Here is a 14,480-nt window from a genome sequence, read left to right as displayed (position 1 = left end):
TAATATATAATATCAAAGAATTAATAGTCCTTGGTCGCACGTTAATAAACCCTTTTTGAAACCTTTGCGGTTTCGTTAAACCCCACTAACCTATTTACACATGTAGAGCCTTTTCTTTAGGCTCAGTATAATTGATATCCAAAGCAGGTACCATGAACTGTCACCTCACAGTAGCTAGGTTAAACCCAATGTGCTGCTAGGCTAACTTCCAATAATGCAGATCAGGAATCTCTCAGTATTCGCAGGAGATTTGTAACAAACGACGCTATTCTTCACCAATTCTTCATCAATAGCTGCAAATACGATACGTGCTAACGTGTGTAGTGAATCCAAGCATGCAAACTGAATTATGTCCCTTGCACGACTTGAAACACCAAGACACACGCTTACCTTGAATCAAACTAAGAAGGAGCAGCCTGAAAGTTGTCATTTAACCCGTTAGAAATAGTAGCCAAATCTTCCGCATATCACATCCCGTCATCTTAAGAAAAGGGTTAAACATATGTGCGCTCAATCAGAACTGAACAAGGGGGTGGAAGCTACACAATAACTACAATAACAACAGCATTGAAGCATATAAATACCATATTTATTCACATACAATTTCCACCTTATAACTGCGCGCGCGCGATTGTAATAGACTTAATCCATCGTCCGGCTTAACACTACTACTTGGGACTGTCTTTAACAGGGTCCAGTTTGCTGCAAGCATTCGGGATAGGTCTATGGTTTAGACTCCCATCTTCCCCTTCTCCCCCCCCCCCATCTCTCTCTGTTAAATATTCTTTTCTACTCAAGACCCGAAATTATTTGGGGAGGGCGCCAGTCGATTAGATCGATTCCAGTACGTAACTGGTACTTAATTTATCGATGAAAGGTAACGTCAACTCTCGGTGGAATTTGAACTCAGAACGTAAAAACAGACGAAATACCGCTAAGCATTAAGCCCGGCGTGCTAACGTTTCTCATTTCTTTACTGCCCACAAGAGGCTACAGACAGAGGGGACAGACAAACGGATTAAGTCGATTATATCGATCCCAGTGCGTAACTGGTACTTATTTAATCGACCCCGAAAGGATGAAAGGCAAAGTCGACCTCGGCGGAATTTGAACTTAGAACGTAGCGGCAGACGAAATACCGCTAAGCATTTCGCCCGGCGTGTTAGCGTTTCTGCCAGCTCGCCGTCTTCATTCTGTTACGTATTAATAACAATATATATATATATATATGTATATATACTCATATTTTGAGTCCTGTTTTTCCTGTTTGCATCACCATCCATCCATGCATGCATGCATGGATGGATGTAATCAAAATACCGATCCAACCAACTCTACAAGGTTATATTTCACGGAATGTCAACTGCCACTAACTCAATCATACACTAACTTTCAGCAATAAAACTTAAATAAAACTGAAAAAAAAAGACAGTAATAAATAAACAAAAATAAGGCGGTGCTCCAGTAGAGCCATGTTCCATCGACTGAACCACTAAAAGAATAAAGAACATGTTTGTATGTGTGTGCGCGTGTGTGCGTATGTATGCACACATAAATACACGCAATTCACACGTAACCATTGGACATCCACTGGGTCCAAGGGAAGCAATCATGAATGAACAAACGAGTGCGATCATGTGGAACACTGTAATCATAGATTAACGAACGTGAAACTTGATAGCGACGTTGTTACATAATAATATCAAGTCAGCCCAGATCGTGTAGATGCAAATATCGACCAGGTGTGACTATCTCGACTTTTGGTGGGTGGGGGACTTCTAGGAGTGCAATTTGTGTGTGTGTGTGTGTATGTATATTTTTCTTTTAAAGAGAGTTGGGTATGATTTGAGGGACATTTGACTGCTATATCTACTAGATCGAGCTCCTAACTTGGCTCAGTTATGTTAAATTACGACAGACTTCGTTGTTACTTCGATATTCTAATACATTCGATCTACATTTTTAAATTCTCACATTGTAATACATTCAAATCTATATAACAGTTAACAACCCCCCCCCCCCCTCTCTTCATGCACCATATCTACAGATGTTGGCAACAGTGGACATCAATGCCAAATTCTGAAGACTACTGATTTTTCATGGGAAAGATACAGCTGTAGTTTCCTGTTGCTTTTTGCCAGTTTATTTACAATTTACACTGATATTCTTCTGCTCACCTGAGTTTACCTTTGAGGCACAAAACCACTTTAGTTCTTAGCCAAAAAGACTGGCTCCCAAGACATCAAGGTATGTCCTGTACACTGTTGGGCCAATGTGGCTCACCTTTGAATCTTCTGTGGTTTGATTCATTACTGGAGCCTTGACAGGTAGCAAAATCCTGGGCCAGTGCAGGCATAGGAGCTCTGGTGACTAATGGGTAACTATATGCTCCCCAGGGCTTATGAATTCCCAAGCAGGGCCCTTGCCACTAAATGCAATTTAATGTGTTGCCCAGGACTTGGTGGTCAATTGAGATGATTATTCCAGGTTTCATTCCATATCACAACACTGGGGGAAGAAATATCTTCTATAGTTCTGAGTGAATCAAAGCCTTGAGAGTGAAATTTGGTAGCCATGTTAACATAGATCAGATGGTGTTTATTGAAGGAGATTCTCTAAAACCAGATGCCTTTCCTATGGCCAACGCTTACATTGCAAGGTTACAAGGTAATGGTTATCTCCATGGCCAGACATTTTCACAGAGTATTGGAAATATATGACATTCATTTACAATAATTACATAAAATCAAGACAAAGATGGATGGATACATGAATATACGCATACATAAATACATAAATACCTTCATACATAAATACATACATACATGTAGGCATACATACATTCATTCATACAAACACATACATACTTACATATATACATGGACACATTTGGGTGCATGCATTAGTAGTTCAAGCAGCACACCAACTCAGCCAAATATTTACAAACACCAGGAATTCTCTAAAGTCTTGTCGCTTTGTTAGCCATCTCTTCAAGCGCTCTCTTTAAGAACTTAAATTAAACTCAAAGAAAAACATACATGCATGCACCCATATTGATCTCTGTAACATAATGCAATAAAGTATTTCCCTGATGATCCATTGAGTTTAAGCATTCAATTGTACTTGGAACATCCACTGCTGTGGCGACAAATTACCAGAATGGTGAAACATATGTAGGGGAAAATGATATAAACTATATCTTGTGTTTCTCATACTTTTTCATGTGTATGTATGTGTGTGTTATTTCTTTACTACCCACAAGGGGCTACACACAGAGGAGACAAACAAGAACAGACTAACGGATTAAGTCAATTATATCAATCCCAGTGCGTAACTGGTACTTATTTAATCGACCCCAAAAGGATGAAAGGCAAAGTCGACCTCGGCGGAATTTGAACTTAGAACGTAACGGCAGATGAAATACGCTAAGCATTTCGCCCAGTGTGCTAACGTTTCTGCCAGCTCGACGCATATGTGTGAGTGTGTGTTGGTGTGTGTTAGTGTTTTCTTGACTTCTTTGTTGTAAATGAGCATCACTGTCATACAAGCAGTGTCGTTCATTTCCAGTTTTTTGTGGAAACATGTCCAGCCATAGGGACATTAACTGACTTGGAAATAGGTGAGAGTTGGTAAAAGGATGGGTATCTGGCTGTAGAAAACCTGCCTCAATAAATTTGATCTGACCCATGCAAGCATGAAAAAGTGAACATCAAAAGACTGATGACTGATGATGTATCTAAGACCATGTCAACCCTGCAGTTCTTTTCTAAAAATGTTGTTCATTTGAGAGAAATTTGGCTATTATTTCCAACAGATCAAACGACCATGTTAAGGCTCACTCTTGTTTTCTTTATTTTTTCTTTCTTTTTAGTTTAATGTTGGGGACCAAGAACCAGATAATTGCTATGTTACAGATATTGCAAAGGTGGAGAAACAGAGATATCACATTGTTTGATGGTTTCCAAGGTGTATAATCCACTGCCAAGTTAAATATTTGTTCACTGATATGAGGAAACATGGCTGTGTGGTAAGAAGTTTGCTTCTCAACCACATGGCTCTGGTTTCAATCCAACTGTGTGGCACCTTGAGCAAGTGTCTTCTACTATAGGCTTGGGCTGACCAAAGCCTTGTGAGTGGATTTGGTAGACAAGAACTGAAAGAAGCCTTTCACACACACACACATCTATGTGTGTGCATCTTTGTGGCTGTGTTTGTCCCCCCTCACCACTTGACAACCAGTGTTGGTGTGTTTACATTCCCGTAACATAACGGTTCAGCAAAAGAGACTGATAGAGTAAGTACCAGGCTTTACACAAAAATAATAAGTACCGGAGTTAATTTAGTTGACTAAAATTCTTCAAGGCAGTGCCCCAGCATGGCTGCAGTCTAATGACTGAAACAAGTAAAAGATAAAAAAGAAAGTACCAGTAATTAGTGGAGAAGTGTCAAAACAGAGGCTAGAAAATATATTATGTGCCTATAGAGGCTTTGCTAGATGAACCAAAACATGTAAAACATCTCTGAGGAAATTAAAATTTATCTGATACAGAGAATATCCAGCAAAGCCTCTATTGGCACATAATATATTTTCTAGCCCTCCACTAATTACTGGTACTTTTTTTTTTTAATCTTTTACTTGTTTCAGTCATTAGATTTAAAACACTGGATGATGATAAGTGCCAAGCTTTAAATGTGGAGGGAACCTTTGGAAAGGGTAAACACAGGAAGACGAAGGAGGAAAATGGTGAGAAAGGATCTTTGGATGCTGGGCTTCAATGAAGAAATGACAAGGGACTGGGAGTTGTAGAAATTTGCTGTATTTGAGATGTGCCTGGCTTAGTAGACTCATTGTCATCCATACATACAGGTCTTTACAGGTGCTGGTGTCACATAACATGCACTTGTACTGGTGCTGTGTAAGCACACCTGGGCCAGTGGAATGTAGTAAAGTACCCAGTGCACTCTGTAAAGTGGTTGGCATTAGGAAGGACATCCAGCCATAGACACCATGCTACAACAAAGCATGGTTTGTTGTATAAGGCGGTGAGCTGGTAGAAACGTTAATACACCGGGCGAAATACTTAGCGGTATTTCGTCTGCTGTTACGTTCTAAGTTCAAATCCCGCCGAGGTTGACTTTGCCTTTCATCCTTTCGGAGTCGATAAATTAAGTACCAGTTACGCACTGGAGTCGATGTAATCGACTTAATCCCTTTGTCTGTCCTTGTTTGTCCCCTCTATGTTTAGCCCCTTGTGGGCAATAAAGAAATAAGAAACCATGCTACAACAAACTGTTGTAGTCTGGACAGTTCCCCAGCTGGCCAGCTCCTGTCAAAATGCCCAACCCATGCCAGCCTGGAAAACGGATGTTAAACGATGATGATGATGATATTTACATTAGAACCTTTTATCAAGTTCCAAACACCAGCTTAATTTGGGGTGAAGGGAAATTTTCCAATGCCATTCATTATAGAGAAGTTAGTTATTTTACTAAAGTCTTTAAAAAAATTGTTAATTTTTTTTTTTAAATTAACAAAAACAAATAGACATGTGTAATTTCATTAGAAAAAATGTTTTTTTAATTTTTAAATGAATACAGAAATAAAAATAAAAATTAAAATTAATAACCCCCCCCCCCAAAAAAAAACACAATCCCAGCTTTTGTGCCAGAGACTAGACTGACATCAGTATCTGTTTTGGCAACAGCTGTAAGTGTCTTTGGCAAATGTTTGATGAATTTACTTCTCTCAAAACTTGAGGGATGGAAGCAAATAGAAAAGTGATTGAAAGACACCGTTTGAAATATTAACCACAAAAACAAAACAAGAAATGTTTTTGGCAGCTATTATGGGATGTAGTGATAACATACTTATGATCATCACTTAAGCACTTATAGACAAAATATATAATTTTCATTGTTAGGTCAATATCTTAACATAACATATGGCATCAAAATAGACTGGATATCTACCTTAGCCAAGTTCTCAAGATAGGAATTAAAGGTTTACAGAAATGAATAAATAAGGTAATGCCTGTGGTAGTGGCAGTTTAAAGGTTTACAGGTAATGGTATTGGTGAAGTTTTAAAGGCTTACAGGAATAGAGGTGGTGGAGTTTAAAGGTTTACAGGAATAAATGTGATGGTGGTGGAGTTTAAAGGTTTACAGGAATAAATGTGGTGATTGGGTGGTAATGGTGGCGAAGTTTAAAGATTTAGAGGAATAAATAAGGTGGTTGTGGTGGTGGCAGTTTCAGTCTGAATATTCTACAAGTTTTATGTCCAAACCAGCAAAGTCTGGCCTCTCACACCTACCCAACAATATCATTCTAGAAATAAACAAATCACATCACTGAAAATTTGACTCTACTTGATAATACTTGATTAATTCAAAGCAATGCTAAAGGGTTATAGAGCTAACACCTAGAAAAGAGTGGAATTAAAGCATTACCCAGGCATTTGTAAATCATACAAAAAATTAGGTTGTTATTATTGTTTGGAGCCAGATTAGCTCTGATCTAGAAAAGTAGATCTATTTCAGCTGTGACCATTCCATTCCTTTTTTTCTTTTTCTTTCTCTTTTCAGACACAAGTGTGTTTTATTTAACTGTATTATCCAATGTGTCTTTCCTAACTTTAATATTAGTGGGGTGTGACGTGAAGGAGATATGACGGCTATTCATAACAGGTTGTACAACTACTTAGAAGCTTCTTTGTTCAATTTTACACAAGGGATTTGTTGTTTGATAAACCACAGACAACCAAGATGTCCATTGATGAACCTTTTTTATACAAAGCCACCTGTGACCAACCTTGGGTCTATGATATAAACTTGCTGTTTTGCAGTGATCTAACTTAAAAAAATTTCCCTCAAGATTTCATATTTGTGTTCCAAACACCAGCTTAATAATGAAAAAAAAAACCATTTCATTAAATTCTTAATTATTTTCACTATTAACTGAAACAAAAACACTGTTTTTCAACAGAAATATGGTAATGAAAGGGTTGATAACTGTTTAGCTATGATGGGCCATTTCTTTTTTGTATGCTTCATGAGTGAATTTGGTAAATGGAAACTGAGTAGAAGCCCATTGTATGTGTGTGTGTGCGTGTATGGTATGATGACTGTATGTGCAAGATAAACAGTGCATGACCTTGCAGGTGAGGCCCAGTTAGAATTTTCTTCAGGTTGAGTAGCCTATCCCATTCAAAAGGTCCCTGAATAAGATTTGTTTAAGGATGTTGAGCAAAACACCCATGCTTCCAAAGGTGAATTATTCAAACCCCAAAGAATTCCTCTCAACACATGGCTATGATGCTCCCCCACTACTTCTGCTCATGATCAGAGATGCACATATCGCCAGCCACCAAGGGACATGCTCAACTGGTTAAGGTCAAACAAATGACAAGCAAATCTGTGGTATTGAGCAGAATATTTGCTGTAGCCCATCTTTTATACCAAGACAAAACAAAGTACATGATAACACTTCCAATCAGTTAAGATCAGAAGACATGAGAGCCACTGCCTTATTATTATTATTATTATTATTATTATTATTACCAATACTTTAAAAATGAAATGAAATTGTGTTGACTTTAAATATGAATTACACTGCACATCAGAATCAATGCTTGACTGCTTTGTATCTATTTCGATCCAAAGCAAATTTAGTGTGATAGCAAAGAGCTCGAAATATCAAATAGATTGCCAATTCTATTTCAGTATCATCATATAGCACCACAGATTACTAAACTTATCCCATTGATTCCTGTAATCTTAGCTATCTTTAATATACTTTGCCGCTGTGCCTCTTTCTCTGACTGGTGTACTCATTGTTGTTGGTAAATTAAGTTACATTCAACAAGCTTGTAGTTGTCTCTTCAGGTCTCAATCATCTATCTCTCAACACCAGCACCGATCATAATCAGAACTACCACCAACACCACTACCACAACCACTAGTACAATTACCACTGCCAGCACCACCACCAACACCACAATCACCACCACTACTACCACCGTAATCACCACTACAACCACCACAATCACCAATACCACCATCACCACTACCACCATTACAATCACTTCTACAGCTACTACCACCTCCACTACCTCCACCATTAGTACTAAGCCCAATCATCATCATCACCATCATCATCACTATCACCACCATGAATCACAATAACCATTACCACTACCATCAACAACAACAACCAGTCATCAATACAACCCCAGAACCACCTCCAATCACAATCCCCACCATTACCAACACAATCACAACCACCACTTCCATCACCACCACCACCACCACCAATCACAATCACCACGACCATGACCATCACCACCGCCGCCACCGCCACAGTCACAATCTCCATCACCTTGATCACCACTGCTGTTCCAATCACCCCTCACAATCTTACATTAATTTAACGAACCAGTAAAGAAGTCTCTACATGGCTGTTCCATCCTGAAAATCGCAATATACTAGATTGTGTGTATATGTGTGTGAGAGAGAGAGAGAGAGAGAGAGAGAGAGAGAGAGAGAGGAGGAGAGGGAGAGAGAGAGAGAGAGGGGGAGAGGGGAGAGAGAGAGAGAGGACACAGTGATAAAGCTTTTTCAAGCGATGGGTACACTAGGCAGTTGCCTGGAAACCCCTTGGGTCTAGGGGCCTAATGTTTATCTATGTTTGTGGTCTATGTAGGTAATCCAGTGCATTGCTTAGCCTGGCAGTGTCCCTGCACGGTGGACAATGTTATCATTAGATGCAATCTCCTGGGACATATCTGATCATAAGTGTGCTCATTGAAGGTTGACCTGGGGCTAAATAGCAACACCCTTATTCAAACATATCATACTGGAGCTTGATTTCCTTGTAGACATGGTTGAACTACATTAATACATAATAATACTTCATTAGGATTAGTCACACACAGGTCAAAGTACTAAATTACTGATTAATCAATCACTACCTGATCTTTTCCTTTTTTCTTTTTTTTGTTTTATCTTTTAGCCAAAAAAGAGAGCAGTGCTCTCAACCGCTTACAGGGATCCCAAAGGGTGTGGTCATGCTGGGGTACTGCCAGTGAAAATTTATGGAACGCTTCATGAATCTGTGTGTCATCTTTGGCACAGGGGCCATGCTAATCTTCTCTGTATTGTTCCAATTTTAGTATATATATTACGCTTTAAGCTCAAATTCTACTGAGACCGACTTAGCATTTCCTTTTTCTGTGAATAATAAACTCAAAACCCTGGCAAGACTGGGATCAATGTAATCAGCCCCTTCAGCCCTTGTGCCTACATTAGAAAAAATTATTATTATTATTATTAGTCTAAGGCAGCAAGCTGGCAGAAACGTTAGTACGTCGGGTAAAATGCTTAACATCATTTCATCCATCTTTATGTTCTGAGTTCAAATTCTGCCGAGGTTGACTTTACCTTTCATCCTCTCAGGGTCAATAAATTAAGTACCAGTCAAACACTGGGGTTGATGTGATTGACTTTCTTCCTTCCCCAAGATTTCAGACCTTGTGCCTATAGCAGAAAGGATTATTATTATTATTAGTGGTGTTGGTGGTGATGGTGGTCATCATTGTCATCATCATAGTGCTGGTGGTGGTGGTGGTATTGCATTACTAGAGACTAGACTTTGTATGTGCCACTTGCAACTCCAATTAATTTCTTCTTCTGAACTTCCTCTCTAACTATAGTTAAGACATGGAATTTGTAAAGACATTTCAAATAAGAAGAGTTAACCGTTTCTATAAATACACACATATATATATATATATATATTTCCTTTGTTTCAGTGGAATTTGTAGTTTTGTTTCTTTTACGTTTTTTTACATCTTATCCAAGATATTGAATAAACTTTATTCAGTTTTTCTCCTCAAATATCTCGAAATAAAGCTATCATTTTCCCCCTCCATCCACTTCTTTTGACATTCCATAAACATTGTAATCAATACACGATGTTGGCATACTTCAGTTCATTTTTTTTGTTTTGTTAGTTTTTGCTATGGTTGTCTGCATAAGTTGTCAGTGTGTCATTTGTTTTGAATTTTTTTCTCTTTGTACCTGCTTTAACTTTTCTCTGAAACATATCTGTTTACTATTTAGCTGTCATATGATAAAATATTGCAAAAGACAATTGAAGACTATTGCAAGAGAGAACTGGAGAGAACGGTTTTTGTTTTTGCAGAAAGAATTTATAGAGAATTATACAATGACATGTGTAATCCAACCAATGGGCTTCTTCTAAACCAGTGATACTCAACCACTTTTTTTTTTAATTTATGAACCCCTTTAATTCCTATTTTACCTGAATGGACTCTCCTAGTCAAGACTCATATGGTAATTGACATTATATAGGCGTAGGAGTGGCTGTGTGGTAAGTAGCTTGCTTACCAACCACATGGTTTCAGGTTCAGTCCCACTGCGTGGCACCTTGGGCAAGTGTCTTCTACTATAGCCTCAGGCCGACCAAAGCCTTGTGAGTGGATTTGGTAGAAGGAAACTGAAAGAAGCCCGTCGTATATATGTATGTGTTTGTCCCCCCAACATTGCTTAACAACCGATGCTGGTGTGTTTACGTCCCTGTAACTTAGCGGTTCGGCAAAAGAGACAGATAGAATAAGTACTAGGCTTCCAAAGAATAAGTCCTGGGGTCGATTTGATCAACTAAAGGCAGTGCTCCAGCATGGCCAGAGTCAAAAGACTGAAACAAGTAAAAGAGTAAAAGAGTATATGAGATTTGTACCCCCCATCTTCAAGCTTGGCTTCAATAGGACTGTACATAAGATCTGGACAGCTACAACCCCCACCTGTCATTCAAAGTTACAAAATGTAATGTTGTAATGATGTAGAGGGACTCACAGGATGAGCTTGTCAGACATGCAAGTATTACAACGAGGTCCCTGCTTAAGTTGTCAGTATGTCATTTGTTTTGAATTTTTTCTCTTTGTACCTGCTACAACTTTTCTCCGAAACATATCTGTTTACTATTTAGCTGTCATATGATAAAATATTGCAAAAAGACAATTGAAGACTGCTGCAAGAAAGAACTGGAGAGAACGGTTTTTTTATGTTTTTGCAGGAAGAATTTATAGAGAATTAGAATGACATGTGTAATCCAACCAATGGACGTCTTCCATACCTTTTACTTGTTGCTGTCATTTGATTGCAGCCATGGTGGGGCACCCAAAGACTTATTTTTTGTTTAAGCCTGGTACTTATTCTATTGGTTTCTTTTGCTAAACCACAAAGTTACCAGGATGTAAACACACCAATACTGGTTGTCAAGCAATGGGAGGGGAGATGTCAAGCACACACACACATATATATTGGGTTGGTGCATAATTATTGAGGCTTTTTTTCAACAAATTTTATTCAACAAAAACAATATTTAACAAAAACATCTTTAAATGGTTATTCCAGAGCATATTCACCATCTACTTCAATTACTGCTTCCCATTTGCTTGGCAGATGGTCAGACTGTCATTTAAAGATGTTTTTGTTAAATATTGTTTTTGTTGAATAAAATTTGTTGAAAAAAAGTCGCAATAATTATGCACCAACCTGATATATATGCCAACATAGAAGGCAGACGTTAAGCAATGATGATGATGATGATGATGATGATACATATATACAATGGGCTTCTTTCAGTTTCTATCTACCAAATCCACTCACGAGGCTTTGGTTCACCTGAGGCTATGGTAGAAGACACTTGCCCAAGGTGCCACAGAACCATGTGGTTGAGAAGCAAGCTTCTTACTGCACACCCACACCTCAACTAATTTTTACTTATGAACTTCTTTTACATAAGTGGACCCTTCAAGCCATATGGCATTTTAGAAAATTTTATATTTTTATATTACGGAGATGTACTTGCATAGCAAGTGACCTGATCTGAGATCATGTGCTGAAACAAAAACAATTGCAGGGTGGAAGGTGTTTATAAGCCATTTAAAAACACAAAAACCATTAGATTCACTTCAACATTTAAATTTAATTTGTCAAAATATTTTCATCGCTTTGAGACCGTGACCTGTTTACTAGCACAGAATTGTGTCAGTGTTCAGGTTGCAGTCACAAAGTGATGAAAATATTTTGACAAATTAATTTTAAATGTTGAAGTGACTCTAATGGTTTTTGTGTGTTTTTAAATGGCTTATAAACACCTTCCATGCTGCAAGTATATTTTTATAATGAAATATTATAAGAAATTGTATAAAAAAAAATTGTGAAAATATTTTGACAAGTAAAGAATAAAAGATATATATATATATATATATATATATATATATATATATATATATATATATATATATGGAGAATGTTCTCTATGTGGCTCGTGTGTTCTCGTCTATGTTTGTTTGCAATGTCCTGTACCCAGATATGCACCTATACATACAGGTGGATGTCGGTATGCACATACCTGTACGTATATATGCATATACTCATTTACTATTTGTTTTTACATGATTGAACGCAGCATCTTCCAAATGTAAGTAGTTTTCGTAACTCATATCCTCCGACGCTACTCTGTCTCTTTCTCTTTCCTTCCCCCCCCCCCTCGTTCTTCCTCTGTACTACTACGTATCTCGCTTTACCCCTCTCGTTCTTCCTCTGTTACTACTACGTATCTCTTTTTCCCCCTCGTTTTTCCTCTCTTTCTCTTTTCCTCTCGTTGCTCACCTATTCTTCTACTTCCTCCCTCTGTTTCTCTCTCTTCCCTTTACACCGGCATGGTCACATGCTTCCGGTCAATAATCCTTTCCTTCCTTGGCTTTCGCCAAGCAACACACGCACCACTTTGTCCCTCTCGGGTCCGTGCCTCATCGCGTTCTTACACACATAATTTTTCTCGTCTGGCCGTAAAGCCTTTTCTGTTTGTTTTCCTGTCTTATTTTTTGTCCGCCACTACATTCCTCCATGGCTAGATTTAATTTGCGTATACAAATTTAATCTGCGATCCATGGGACGAGCCGTTTTAGCGATGCGTCCTGCCCAAGCTCGTCGAAACGCCGGTGTTAAAACGTGGGTGGCTGATGAAGGAGAATGTTCTCTATGTGGCTCGTGTGTTCTCGTCTACGTTTGTTTGCAATGTCCTGTACCCAGATATGCACCTATACATACAGGTGGATGTCGGTATGCACATACCTGTACGTATATATGCATATACTCATTTACTATTTGTTTTTATATATATATATATATATATATATATATATATATATATATAGATATAGATATATATATATATTGTGTCACACTGAATCTTTTTGAGAACTGCATTAAGGGTATGCATGTCTGTGGAGTGCTCAACCATTTGCACATTAATTTCACGAGCATGCTGATCCATTGATCGGATCATCTGGAACTCTTGTTGTTGTACCTGACCACGTGCCACATACACACATACATAGATATTGATATATACATATAAGGGGGGGGGGTCTCCAGATATATATATATATATATATATAATTTTTTTTTTCTCCGTGTTTTTCTCCTTGTCTCCGTATTCTTTCTGTTGAAGAGCGTAGCTCGAAACGTCAAAGACTTTCCGTATTCCCGAGCGTCATACTAATATATACTTTTGTTATTTACACCACCTGTCCTCGTCTGTTGTTATTTTTTGTATATTCTCCCATATATATATATATATATATATATATATATATATATATATATATATGTAATCCAAGAAAGTTAAGGGTTGTGAATCCAACCCACTAAGGGATAATATCTATCCAATATACTGCTGGGAGGATACCCAATTAATATTACACTAGTGTTTTTCCCAAGTGCAATAAATGGGTGCGGGTAAAAGGAAATTTTACCCTAAACTTATATAGCAATAAGAAAATGGAGGGGAATATGTGGTATTCATCAACATGCAGACACTGTACTATGTCAATTTACCTGTCTATATATATATATATATATATATATATATATATATATATATATATATATGTATACGTAAAAGCACCCACTACACTCTCTGAGTGGTTGGCGTTAGGAAGGGCATCCAGCTGTAGAAACTCTGCCAAATTAGATTGGAGCCTGGTGTTGCCATCCGGTTTCACCAGTCCTCAGTCAAATCGTCCAACCCATGCTAGCATGGAAAGCGGACGTTAAACGATAAGGATGATGATGATGATGTTGATAGACAGACAGACAGATATAGACAGACAGCTAGATATAGATAGATAGCTATTGATACACATACACACACACACAAATTTTGTTTTGCTTTCTTTTTTTTTGCTGGAAAGACAGGTATAAGATTGTGTGATATTTAGGTGTTGCTCTAAAGATATGACTATATATCTGTTGAGACAAGAATCAAAAGCAAAGCACAGACTGAGCCTACTGGGTTAGCCTTGTGCTACAGCTACGACACTGAAATTCCTCATGTGCCAAGGAGACAAGCAACAACTGGAACATGATTAGATTTAACAAAATAGCCAAAT

The 14,480-nt window shown here is 38.0% G+C and overlaps 1 protein-coding gene and 1 non-coding gene across 2 annotated transcripts in view; both read right to left on the bottom strand.

Moving 5' to 3' along the window:
* LOC106873373 (uncharacterized) overlaps positions 1-14,480 on the bottom strand; it is a 197,976-nt gene that overhangs the window by 155,528 nt on the left and 27,968 nt on the right. The gene's annotated exons all lie outside the window — the stretch shown is intronic.
* On the bottom strand, positions 9,084-9,189 carry LOC128248420 (U6 spliceosomal RNA). Its single transcript, XR_008264662.2, has one exon. It is a non-coding gene; the product is annotated as a U6 spliceosomal RNA (small nuclear RNA).

This window comes from Octopus bimaculoides, chromosome 7 (assembly GCF_046866305.1).
Source record: "Octopus bimaculoides isolate indiv1 chromosome 7, ASM4686630v1, whole genome shotgun sequence".
NCBI lineage: Eukaryota > Metazoa > Mollusca > Cephalopoda > Octopoda > Octopodidae > Octopus > Octopus bimaculoides.
The sequence above is the reverse complement of the archived record's forward strand: the minus strand, read 5'-3'. Positions and strand labels throughout refer to the sequence as shown.